The following is a 13,947-nucleotide window of genomic DNA, read 5'->3' on the forward strand; positions in this document are numbered from 1 at the left end:
AGCTAATTAATTATTACATATTCAAATGAATAACTAGCTACAACTAATTATTCCAACACTTAAATAATTAACAAATTAATTAAGCTACGAAAAACAGTCAAGAGGCCTCGAGAAGAGGGACAAATGCATGCTCGGTCAGCTTCGCTCGGAAATCTATTGCCATGCCTAATGTTGCCTCTGTTTGCACTGCTTTGTACCTCTGCAAAATGTGAAAATTCCCAACACACTTCTGATTCACCCCATGGGCACTGTGGGAGGCCATCGGCAAACAATCATGGCCATCGGCCAAGAAACAGGGGTCATCGACCATATATGAAGCAATCGGCCAAACACTTTTAGCCGATCAGCACACCAGATAGCCGATCGGCACACCATATAGCCGATCGGCCATCTTTTCCTACAAAAATCTGTTTTGCTGCAGCAGGGGACAAACAGAGCATGGCAATGCATTTACAAGACAATGTTTGCAGCTACACCCCTGATCATGTTTGAGACTCAAAGGTGTGTAGCTCTCGACCCTCGGACCACCAGTCGCGCATTTCAATGCGTGATGGCCAAAGGAACCAAGTGTGCAATTCGATATCAAATGAACTGCACAAAATACATAAGGAACCTTAACCTCTATCATGTGTGATCAAGAGGCAAGGCAATGCACACACAATGCAATGCAACCTATGTATGCAAGCAAACATGCAAACAACTCAAGCATGCAACAATATCATGCAATGCAACTAATATGCTATAGGCATACAACCTAAACATGTAAAGATGCATGGCAGAGGTATGTGACAACAATACCAACAATAAGCATGGGACAACATGTAATCCAACAAGTATACAAGATGGATGAGCATGCAACAACATGTCAATTAGCAAGCATGTGAGAACATGCAATATGACAAGTATGCAACGAGCATGTAAGCATGATGTAAAGTAGCAACTTTGAACAACATGGTAAATGGAATTAAACTAAAGATGGACAGACCTCAGCCATGCCCAAAATCAATGGCCAAAGTTATGAATTGGAAGCATGAAAATGCAATGCAAACATGCACATGTAAATGGTCCAACACCTAGGCATATGAGGGCAACTTTCAAGAGCACTTAAAAGGGGACAAATATGGACATGTGACAAACATTGTAATCTCTAAAATCATGCATGGAAAGGTGCCAAACCAACCAAACAAAGGAAGCAAAGCATACAAGAAAGCCCAAAGCTTAAGGGTAGCCAAAGGACTCAAACCATGGCCATGCAAGGCAAGCCCCAAAGGGACAAGGGCACTCATAACAGTCCCAAGGCAGGTCAAGACAAGACCAAAAATATGCTCAAAACTAGCTAACACAAGCTAGAATACAACTCCAAAAGGCATGAGGCATGCAAGGCTACAAAGGGGTGTTACACTACACCTATCAAAACCAAACATGGCATGAATCATCCAATGAAAAACAGAGTTATGGCATATCAAAATAAGCCCAAAAACTCACTTAGATGGTATCCCAAAGACCTAAGCATGAAGGCATACACAATAGTTCATTCATAAGGCATAAAACATCAACTCTTTAAAGCATTAAAGGAGTGATAAGTGCAAGTTTATGAGCATGAAACATGGACTGAAATAACATTTCAAATGATGCCAAATCATGATAATAGTCCAAGTAATGCATGCTAGAGGACTCAATACTCAAAGCTAACAAGCTAGATTGAACCAAGGCTATACAAAGCAAGTCAAGCATGACCAAAACAACACCAAACAGACTTTAAGCATGGTAAAACAAGGCTAAAATCTTCTTTGAGTAAAGCCAAAATCATGCTAAAAACATGGCTTAAAGCACAAAGCATGTTAAGGCAATTGAGAGCATTGCACTACAAGTACATGAGGCATGCACGGTATGGTCAAACCAAGTCAAAACAACGTTATATCATGGAAAAACAAAGCCTAATACATACTGAAATGAAGCTAAAACAAGCTAAGCAAACATGCTACCAATATAAGTCATTTATACTAGCATACAAGACAACAAGGAGAGGGGATGACCCTCTCCTATTCAGGACTCCAAAACCACCTTTCCACCACTGAAAATCCTCTAGATTTTAGTGGTAGAAAGGTCATGCAAGACCAAGAACAAGGGCCAAAAGGGATGGCCTAAAACAAGGCCTAATAAGGCCTAAGAGGGGATAGATGATCCCCAACCAAAAAATGACCTTAAGCAAAGATCTAAAGAATCAAAAATCAGAACTTATTGTAGTTTAGAGTCAAGCTTAAAACAATAAGCAAAAGAGGCTAAAAGCTTAAGCAAGAATGGGGGTTTAAAAACAAGTTTGCTCACCCTTGAAGAACACCTTCAAGAACAAAGCTCCAGCAGGTTTTCCAGGCTTAAACCACCTCAAGAACTCTAACACCAACTCCCTAGCACCTCAGCAACAAAGGATGGTGTTCTACTAGGTGCTCTAGTGCAAAAGTGTGAACAAAAATACACTTTAGAGCACAAACACACACACAAATGTAGAGAGAGGAAGATATAGAGAGAAAGATATATATATCACTCCTATATCAGATTTTCAGAACCTCTGAGAAGGGAGGAGGAGCTCCCTTCTTATAGAATTCAAATTCCAAAGCTTCCTAAGCAAACTATAACAAAGTTCAAATCCCTCCATACACATGTACGGAGGATGTGAATTGTGCATGCCAGCTGTGACATAAAATATCAGTATAAAGCAGATGAACAGGGCTCGGCCAGAAAACAAGGCCGATCGACCAACATAAGTGCCGATCGACTGAAAAGAGTGCCAATCGGCCAACATTTTTGGCCGATGGCAAGGAAACAAGGCCGATGGCTTCATGCCTTAGCCGATGGGTTGAGGGGATGGTGAACAAGCCACCCTCTTCCCTCAGAAGCAAAAACACAAGTGTTTGTTCCACAAGCAAGCACAAAACAGACAAGTTGAGAGATCCTAAGGCAAGGCGCACGGCCGAGACCTACGGGAGCTCAAAACAAACATGAAAATGGATGATCAACAAATGTTCAAACGATGACGTCCAAGTCTTGAGGACGGTTAAAAATGGGGTGTCTACAGTTGCCCCTCTTTGACAGAACTCGAAAGTCATAAAAATGACGGAAGTGAATGTCAAAGCCCAGAGACGACCCATTTTTGACAAGGCCGAAGGCTTATACAAGCATACAAGATAACAAGATATGTGCCCGAGGGCGGGGGCAAAATGCAAAGGACATGCACGGTGCCGAACATAACTTACGATCATGCAAAGGGAATGAAGCATAACATGCAACAGTTTTAAGCAAGCAAATAAAAACCAAACTACATTACATGCAGAAAGGATGTAAGAAAATTATACAATTCTCGCTACGTCTCACGCGGAGAATATATAATACCGTCCAGTTCGTCTGGTTGCGCCAGCTTCAAATGAATCGTACATACAATATCGTGCCTGCAAAAGAAAGAAACTTAACAGGTACAACATCGTTAGAAACATGCATAGTAATGCAAGTGAGAAGTGCGTGACAACACTAGTGAAGTGTGCATAACAATGCAAGTAACGTGCGAGACAACGCAAGTTAAAGATGTACATAACAATGTAAGTAAGAGAAGTGCGAAACAACACAAGCTAGATGGTGTACGAAACAACGCAAGTTAGATGGGTGCAAGACAATGCAAGTTAGTGGGTGCAAGACAATGCACAAGTTAGAGGGGGTGCAAGACAATGCACAAGTTAGTGGGGGTGTAAGACAATGCACAAGTTAGAGGGGGTGCAAGACAATGCACAAGTTAGTAGGGGGTGCAAGACAATGCACAAGTTAGTAGGGAGTGCAAGACAATGCACAAGTTAGTGGAGGTGCAAGACAATGCACAAGTTAGAGGGGTGCAAGACAATGCACAAGTTAGTGGGGGTGCAAGACAATGCACAAGTTAGAGGGGGGTGCAAGACAATGCACAACTTAGTGGGGGTGCAAGACAATGCACAAGTTAGTCGGGGTGCAAGACAATGCACAAGTTAGAGGGGGTGCAAGACAATGCACAAGCTAATAGGGGGTGCAAGACAATGCACAAGTTAGTGGGGTGCAAGACAATGCAGAAGTTAGTAGGGGGTGCAAGACAATGCACAAGTTAGAGGGGGTGCAAGACAATGCATATAACGAGCAAGACAATGCAAGTTATAGGGAATGCAAAATAATGCAAATAACGAGCAAGACAATGCAGGTTATAGGGGATGCAAAACAATGCAAATAACAAGCAAGACAATGCAGGTTATAGGAAAATACATGACGACGAAAATAAAGAATGCGAGATAACGCAAGGTAATGAAATGCATGACAATGCAAATGACGTGCGAGACAACGCGTGGTAATGAAACGCATGACAATGCAAATGAAACATGTGAGACAACGTAAGGTAATGAAATGCATGACAATGCAAATGACATGCGAGACAACGCATGTAATGAAATGCATGACAATGCAAATGACGTGCGAGACAACGCATGTAATGAAATGCATGACAATGCAAATGACGTGCGACACAACGCATGGGTATATGATATTCAAAAATAATTCTCGAATATCGCAATGTATAAAAGGATACGAAAAGGGATACACCTCATGCATATCGAATGCCGCACCCGGAAGACATGGTTCGAGGTCAACACGAAGGCCGGTTAAGCTTCAAGAGTGTACTTTTTTGCACTATCTTGAGAGATGAACGTGCCAATCAACAAAAAAGACCCAAACAAGGGTGTGGGAGGTGCATCAACCACAAGGGGAGTCCATCGGCCATCCATTGGCCACAAAAGGATCTCATCGGCCAAATACTTAGCCGATCGGCTAACAATTTGGTCGATCGGCAAAAAACGACAGTTTCGAGGCAGTTTTGTCATTTTGCTTCGGGTCTTTAAATATAAGGTTCCAAACCTTATATTCTCACTTCACCCTAGCTCGAAAAACATTTCTCCCTCTCTCTAGGTGATTTTCTTCGCTTCGATCCTTGTTTTTCTCCCGTTTTAGAGCCTTTTTCATCGTTTGATTCGCGAAACCCCTCCCGTTTTACACACTTTGAACCGAACAAAACTTGATTTCGGTGTCCCTTTCTTGGTTTCCACCACTTGGGGTTTGTTTTCCTCGAGTTTACCTTGATCTTTGTGCCTTTTTCCACACTCTGACCTTTTCTTCCATTTTTCACCCTCTCGGGGTTGACTTTTCGCATTCTTGCTCGTTTTTTGCATCCTCGGCCATTTTTGCACTCTTCTTAAGATGGCAAACGACATTCCACGGGGTGGGACTCCCCCAGAGATGGACGTGGATCCTGAGGTTGAGCTCTTGTCGCTTCGCGTCCGACTATTCGACCCGGCAACCTATAGGCCGGCGATACACGTGTTGCCTCCCGATGGCATGCGCCACTTTAGAAGTTATGCGCGGGGCGTGCCACTGGAGCTTTTGCTGCGCAAGCGAGAGTCACATCTGTCTTACGACACCGCTGAGGTATACTCCTTCTCTATTTCATTTTCTGCAATGTAGAACATCTAACTGCGATAGTCGATCCTGCTTTTTAACTGCTTAACTCGGACACACAGACACATCATATGCTGTAGTTCATCGTGAGCACACCCGCACCCAATATCTGTGTAGACTCGAACACATGCACACACACTGCATTTTCAACTGAATAACCCAAACACACTGATACATCATATGTTGTAGTTCATCGTGAGCATACCCGCACCCAATATCTGTGTAATCTTGAACACATGCGCACACACTGCATTTTCAACTGAATAACCCAAACACACTGATACATCATATGTTGTAGTTCATCGTGAGCACACCCACACCCAATATCTGTGTAATCTTGAACACATGCACACACACTGCATTTTCAACTGAATACATTCAAAAACTGTATTTCTAATATTGCTTCACAACTGCTTATTTTGAACACAGGGAGATTCCCATGCCTTCCGGGGGTATGGGAACACCGTTGCCCGTGGTTGGTGCATGGAACTGCCCGATGCAGTCCGCCACAACGTCGACCGGGCCGGCTTCGGCCCTTTTTGCATGGGACTCTCGTACCTCACTGCGAGTAGGCCCCTTCTTGCTGCTTTGGTGGAGAGGTGGTAGGATACCACCGATTTCTTTCACCTTTCTGTTACAGGGGAGATGATGATGAATTCCTTCGAATTCTCGATGCTCACTGGCAACGGGGTATGGGGTGATCTGATCCCCTTCGATACTGATATGGATGAGTGGGACGCCGCCCAAATATACTTGCTCGACGATTGACCTCCTCTCTCCCGTCCTGGATTTGTGAGGTACTCTTGGTTTAAGGACCACTTCAGGATTCAGGTGCCCATAACTCGCAAGGAGGAGTAGTAGTACTCCCGCGGCTTCATCATGTTTCTGCTGGGGACCACACTCTTCGCCGACCGGGCAAACACTGTCGCCCTTTACTTGCTGAGCGCATTGGTGGATGTGACCAGGATCCGCCGCTATGACTGGGGTGGCGCAGGCCTGGCCACACTTTATATGAGTTCATCTTCCTGTCGTAGCGGACACTTGCTTGGAGGCTACTGGCGAGCCTGAGAGGTACACCTTCCCTTTCTGTTTTACAATTCTACTTTATACTAGCTGTACACTGTACACGTGTAGACGCGCCCGCGTGGGGCCTCCCGCTACAGTTCGGACTCGATTTGTCACGGTTCCTAATCTGAACCAAAGAGTCCAAATCTGGCAAATCGTTTTGAGAAAAATAGATTTTTTTGAAAGAAGTGCCAAACATGGACTGCTTTGCCAGATATAGAGTCGCCACCTAAATATTTTTTTTGGGGAAATTTAGGAAACCCTGACTCGGTACCAAAGGCCACGTGTCCGTCATTGCCAAAGTTGCCTCGGCTCGGGAGCTTGGGTACGATTGGGGAAGGTCAGCTATGAGCACCCCCTCTCGCCCGATCCGAAGATCGGCCTCTACTAACCGTGATATCCATTTTTGAAAACGTCATGTGTTCTTATTCCGGTTATTAGCCTAGAATTACTATGTTATGCGCACAACAAACAAGTATAGACTAGATTGCCTAACTTGGAAATAAACATTGCATATCCGTTTGTCTTGGAAAATGTTTTTGAATTTGCTACTCGCAAGTAGGCTAAAATACGGATTTCAACGAGTTTCTCCAACTCAAACAATCCAACCTTCACCCACAGGTATTCAAACAGTTTATCTCACATAAGCATCTAGCCACATGGTAAGCATGCTATCATGGCAACATTCGCACGCATGCAATATGCTAAAGCGAAAATACTTACATTATACTCCGTGCCAAAACAATAAACTAGTTAGCAAACATGCATGTCCTAGTTTATGTTAAAATGACTAATGCGACACAAGCAAGATGTAATTAGAATAGGCTCGGCTAACCTAAGCATGGCATGTGAAATGCAGTCAATTGATGCACGTATTCAATTTGGAATTTGAAGTACAAATGCAGTTAGCATGATGTACCGAGCCCGGTGCATGCAAGACAAATATGTGGATGCACGCATGCATAGCATAAGGTATGCTAATTTTAAATATGCCCTAGTCTACCATCATAAGCAGGTAAATAAAAGGGAAGAAAGAAGTGGGGATTGGAAGACATACATACACACGCACCCACACTTATTACAGATTTGCCCTCGCTCGGAGGGTCCGAATAAATATTACAGTCTGAATGATAAGCAAATAAATTATTACAAAATTTCTAATTTACTTAACAGAATGAGTGCCAATAAAAAAAAAAGAAAGGTGGCCACGGCCCCCGTCTCAGGATGCGCGAATGATGCATGCTCGAACCCGTCTCGTCCGGAAAACCCGCACCATACCATTACTGCCTCTGTTTTTACTGCCTTGCTTCTCTGAAAAATGCCGAAATCTTGGGACAGGCTCCTTGCACACTGCAGAATACCACCGGCTGGGGGAGATTACCACCGGCAATGTACAACTTCCATCGGCTGCTGATTGAGTAATCGGCCATTCCCCGATTGCCGGTCGGCACTGAATGATGCCGGTCGGCAAAAACTTCCTGCAGAAGACAGTTTTGACAGCAACAGAGGACAGACAGTATGGCATGGGATTTCAGGCACATGTGAGCTTGGTCATGTTTCCCATCATGTGTTGAACTCAGGGAAGCACGGCCCTCGATCCTCGAGCCATCAATGGTGCATGATAGCTCAAGGGATCAAGCTTGCCACTTGATGTAAAGATGCATGCAACCACACAAATGAGGACCAAGACCCTATCATGCCGAAGTCAAGGGCCCCGGTGACCAAGAGTCAAGGCGCATTCCATCACTTACAGTATGAATGCTCCTTGACCCTCACACTTGGTTTGACACCCCAAACCAAGTAATGCAATGCATGTTATGCAAACAATGACTCAAAAATGCAACATGAGATTAAAAATGCAAGGCATGCCAAATGTTATGCAACTACCATGGCATGTATGCAATGCTAGGCATGCAAGATGCAAATGCAATGCAAACATGGACAATTTAGGCAATGGGATCAACATGTTACAACACTTAATGAAGCAATTATGCAATGGACATGAGACAAGCATGCAAATGGGCCTTAAACCAGAAAAGGACAGACCTTGATCCACCCCAAAACAGTGGCCAAAAGTGCCTAAAAAGGTGGACAAACACTTATGCTAACATGCAAGCCAATGGACCTAAGGCTAAGGCACCAAAAGGGGCATTTTACTTCCACCAATATGACCAATCATGGCATGAATTAGACAAGTAAAAAAACAGAATTTTTACATGCAAAAATGGACTCCAAAACCTCCTAATATGACAGCTTAGGTGGCTCCAACGAAATGCATGCACCAAAACTCATTTCTAGGCATAAAAGGGCACACCCTCAGAGCATGAAAGAGGTCACACATGCACACATATAGACATGATTTATGGACTGAAATATGGTCCTAAATGATGCCAAATCATGAGGATGGTCATAGCTACGCATGCTAGAAGTCAAAATGCCCAAAGCTTACAAGCCAAAACACAAAGAGGTGACACCCAACAAGGCAAGCATGACTGAAATGAATGGCCAACAGACCTTAAACATGGTAAAATAATGCCAACACCTTCATGGAACTAAGCCAACACATGCAAGAAACATGGCCTAAACACAAGGTGCATTTCCAGGCCAAATGGAGTAATGCAAAGCAAGTACTTTAAGCATGCAAAGAGACACAAATCCGACCAAAAACAGAGGTTACATATGACCTAAAAACACCTAAAAAGTTCTGAAATAAGGCAAAAATCAAGCAAGTATGCATGTTACCCTTTAAGCCAAAATGCAAGGAAATAAGACAATGAAGGTAGAGGGGTGTCCCTCCCCTATGCAAGACTTCAAACCACCTTCCTCACCACTGAAAATCCACTGGTTTTCAGTGGTGAGAAGACCAAAACACTCAAGTAAACAAGGCCTCACAAGGGAAGCACTAAAAGGGGCCAAATAAGGCCTAAGAAGGTGAGTTGGCACTCAAACCACAAAACAACCTTAATGAAAGTTCTAAAGCATGAAAATATAAGCCTTTTTTATGTTATGCACAAAAGCTAAATCAGCAAGCAAGATAGGTAAAAGACTATTGCAAGTTTGGGGAAACTAAAGTAAAGTGCTCACCCTTGAAGACCCTTTGAAGAACAAATGATCCAGCCCTCTTCTTTTGATCAAAATCAGTCCAAAAACTCAAGAATCAACCCCCCAAGTCCCTCAATCTCGGAGCAAGGTGTAATAGTGTGTGTATTAGTGCAAAAGTAAGGTAAAAGCACACTTTTAGGCCAAGAAACACACACAAGGGAGGAGAGAGAGGGAAATATAGAGAGAGGGTGTATCTATATGTATAAGCCCTGGTTTTGCCTTCAAAGTTTCTAACCTAGAACAAAGAGGAGAGCCCTCCTCTTATAGGAGTCCCTCTTGCCAAGGTTACACAACAAGCTTGCTTTGAGGGAGATCGCTCCATACACGTGTATGGAGGGAAGCAGAGTTGGTGCCAGCTATCACAGCTGACACAAAATATCAACATAAAGTAGATGAACAGTAGTCGGCTACTCAAAATTGCCATTTTGACAAAAAAGAGTGCCGAGCGGCAACAAAAAGTGCCGACCGGCAATATATATTGCCGACGGAGACAAAAACCAGCCGGTGGCCTCTGGTCATGGCCGGTGGTGTGTGGGGATGCCTCACAAGGCATTCCCTGCCTCTCCAAGGCAAAATGCAAGTGTTTGGTGCAAAACTAGACACTAAACGGTCAAGTTCGGAGATCCTGAGGCAAGGCGCGTAGCCAAGACCTTCGGGAACTCCAAACGAACACAAACATGGATGATCACCGAGTGTTCAAACGGTGACGTCCAAGTCTTGAGGACGGTCAAAAATGGGGTGTCTACAACACGCTGCACACACGCAATCTGCTTTACTGCACACACTGCACACACGCAATCTATTTTACACTACATATTGTTTTCTGATTTCTATTTTATTCTGCATTCTTCTTTATCTGATAAGCATACTGACATTTGCCCTGTTACACTCTACAGTTGTGGGTGTATGCCTACTTTCCTAGGCTTGCCCCAGTGCCAGATGCGGAGATCCCCCTCGGCGTTCCGTTCTCTCACCGCTTCGATGTGAGGTGAGAGCGGAGGTTGCGGGAGTCCTTCGTGTTCTTCCGCCGATATTTCGACACCATCACCGCCGCAGAGGTATTTCAAACTTTTGAGTTCATTTAAGCTTCGCTCTACATTGTACTTTTAACAGTAGATAACAAATCGTATATCATTTGCAGATCACCTGGCAGCCTTGGGCCCTGTTGCCGGAAGCGGTCAGAGATTAGTATGCGGGCGCTCAGGAGACTGCCTGATTCAGGATTCTGCTGGAGGGCCTGATCTGTCGGGCATGGTACTTGGAGGAGCGTTTTCTACGCCAGTCCCTTGGCTTACCAGAGCAGATAGTTCCGTGGCCACCTCCTACCCACATGAGGCACACGGAGAGATACATCCAAGAGGAGATGACCGATTACATAGTCGGCTGGGACTCCGAGTTCTTCAGAGACGAGGGCGACTACACCGAGTTCATCCAGACTTATCTCCTGCGGCCTTTGACCGGTGCTCGCCGAGCTGAGAGAGAGAGGCCTACAGTTCCAGCGGCCGGAGCAGGAGTACTGAGGGCACCTTAGGCCCGTAACAATAGTGGGTCCTGGAGAGGACAGGGAGTCGGGTGGCCAGAGCTGCCCACCACTATGACATGCCGAGGGTAGGGTGGAGGGCAGGGTAGGGAGATGTACCAGATACCCATCGCTCCTCCTCCGGCTGATCATAAGCTTGTTGGAGTTGGCGGCTCGACCCCGATATGTACTGTTATACTTTGCATTCTGTATAGTCATTTCATTTCATTTGATATCCCGCAGAATACTAATGATTTCAACATTTTTGCAGGCTTCCATCGAGTATACTAGACAGCCTCTGGAGCTGAAGGCCTCCGTGATGGGGATGCTGCAACGGAGCATCGACTTGCTCACCATCTACGGGATCCCGGTAAGTTCTTTCAAACTTAGTCTCGAAACTTTGCGTATTCTGTTCCACACATGATCTGATGCATCGCATTACCAATACGGCACCCGATACACTGCATTGACATACTACTCACAGCACTGATGCATTGTAACTCACACACTACTCATAGCATTGCTCACGACAGTCGTATACTGTACACATACACTGCATTCGATATTCATATTGTGCTTTGCATAGCATAACTGATGCATTTGCTCATTTTTCTTTTTAGGCCCCATTCCAGATTCCGGCCACGAGAGGTGCTCCAGCAGGGCCTTCTGTACCTACTCAATGAGGAGGAGGAGTCAGGCAGGAGATGACGATCCACAGCCAAGGTAGACACAAATGTGCTCGTGCCGAGAGCAGTTCATGAGAGCCCTCCCCCGATGATTCTGATGAGGAGGTAGCGTCGTCTGAGGGCGAGACCGGGGACGGCTCAGATTCAGACTATGGAGCTGGCGGTGGTGATCCTGAACCCTCGTCCAGGAAGAGAACCAGGACCAACTCCCGCACTTGAGACCATTGATGTTGACCCAGACATTTGCTACTTTTCTTTTCTGCTTTGTTTAAACATTTTGTTGCTTTTCTCTTTTTTTTTGCTTTACTTTTCTTTTTCCTAGTAGTTTAAGCACATTGTACTGCCTCAGGTAGGTTTTATTTTCTTCAAAACTATGTACTTTTGGAAGAGACATATGATGAAATGAAACAACTATTTTGTTCAAAAAGTGTTACATTTGTACATTCTATGCATCGCATCGCATCGCATCACATTACATTACAATGTAAATGAGATTGAACTTTGTTTTGAAAACCAAACGCTCGAATTGCATTAATCAGGTAGTGAACCAACTGACGACAAAACAACTCGATAAGCAAAACAAAGAACTCGACAAGCCAACCAAGCGTAATTACAACTCGATAAGAAAAACAAAGAGTTAAAGAATACGAAATACAACTTGATAAGCAAATGTACAACAACTCGATAAGAAAACCGAAGTAACACAGGCATGACTTCACAAAATCAGCACCAGAAAGCATTGGAAGTGGTACCAATCACAAATTCTCAGCATATTCAACAGGTAGACAGCTTGTATAACAAGGGGAGAGGCCATCGGCCCAAGAGAGAGGCCATCGGCCACAAGAAAAAGCAATCGGCCAACATTATTAGCCAATCGGCCAAAAACGATGGTCGGTTGGCACTATTTTTGGCCGTTCGGCCAAAAATGGCAAGAACCTCCAGAATGTTAACACCTGTCTTCCACTCAACACCTTATCTTCTACAAAAGCCTCAGCTTCGTAGTTTCCTCATTTCAGCTCTGATTTGCACCAAATGGAAGAAATTCTTGTCCAAAATCTCACAACTTGGATTGCCAACATGGATGGCTTGGAAAGGCTAAATTTTCGGGGCTTCGGCATAAATGCACTATTCACGTTGGGTCACACTCCGCTGCATTTTCCATTGCTATATGCCGCGGCAAGGTTTTGGAATCCGGTAACGCACGTCTTTAGCTTTGGTGGTCAAGAGATGTGTCCCACTTTCGAGGATTTCCAAGCTTTAATGGAATTCGAGCGCGATGAAGAAATCTTACCTCAGCTCCAGTTCGGCCATGTCCAAGCTTTAGGAAGGATGTGCGGCCTTACTTTGCACGACGTTCGGTCATTGATTCACGATGGAGAGCTGGACATTCTGAGCTTGGTTTATCGATTTTTTGATGTTGGTGATCGCGGCGACCATCATTGGCAGGGTTATCGGTGACACACGCTTTGCTTATGCATGCTATCTCACTTCTTGCTTGCCCCGGGCTTGGGAGGGTTTAGCACTCGTTTGATCGAGGTTGCCAAGGGCTTAAGAGAGGGTAAGAGTTGCATCGCCATGACGCTAGCCGAAACATTGATGGACTTGGACGCTTTTCATCGCCGGGAGACAGCTAGGTTTGCGGGGAGTCCACTACTATTGCAGGTAATGTTTCCCATCCCATCTCACATATACTGCTCACATCACTCGGCCCTCAGGCTCATTTTTTTTCCTCTCAAAACCCTTTGCTCACTTTTTCTCTAAACATACACCTCTCTATTCTTTAATCTCTCATTTTTCATCCCTCCCCAGGTATGGTTGATGTACAAATTGAGAGTGGTGGACTCATGTCCGGTATATTCAGCTCACAGCTATTCCTCCCGGCGACGTCTAGTCGATGCTTCGGATGAGGAATGGTGGTATGACTGGATGTGCAGTTTGTCCGCAGACGGCATTGCTTGGCGATGCCCTTGGCTTAATCTACCGGCGATGAGCTACAGCATGACTCGCCAACCCGGGATCCAATTGATTGGCCTCACACACTGTGCGTTTTACTTT

The sequence above is a fragment of the Camellia sinensis genome, chromosome 8 (genome assembly GCF_055761805.1).
Source record: "Camellia sinensis isolate YWXY chromosome 8, ASM5576180v1, whole genome shotgun sequence".
NCBI classification, from domain to species: Eukaryota; Viridiplantae; Streptophyta; class Magnoliopsida; order Ericales; family Theaceae; genus Camellia; species Camellia sinensis.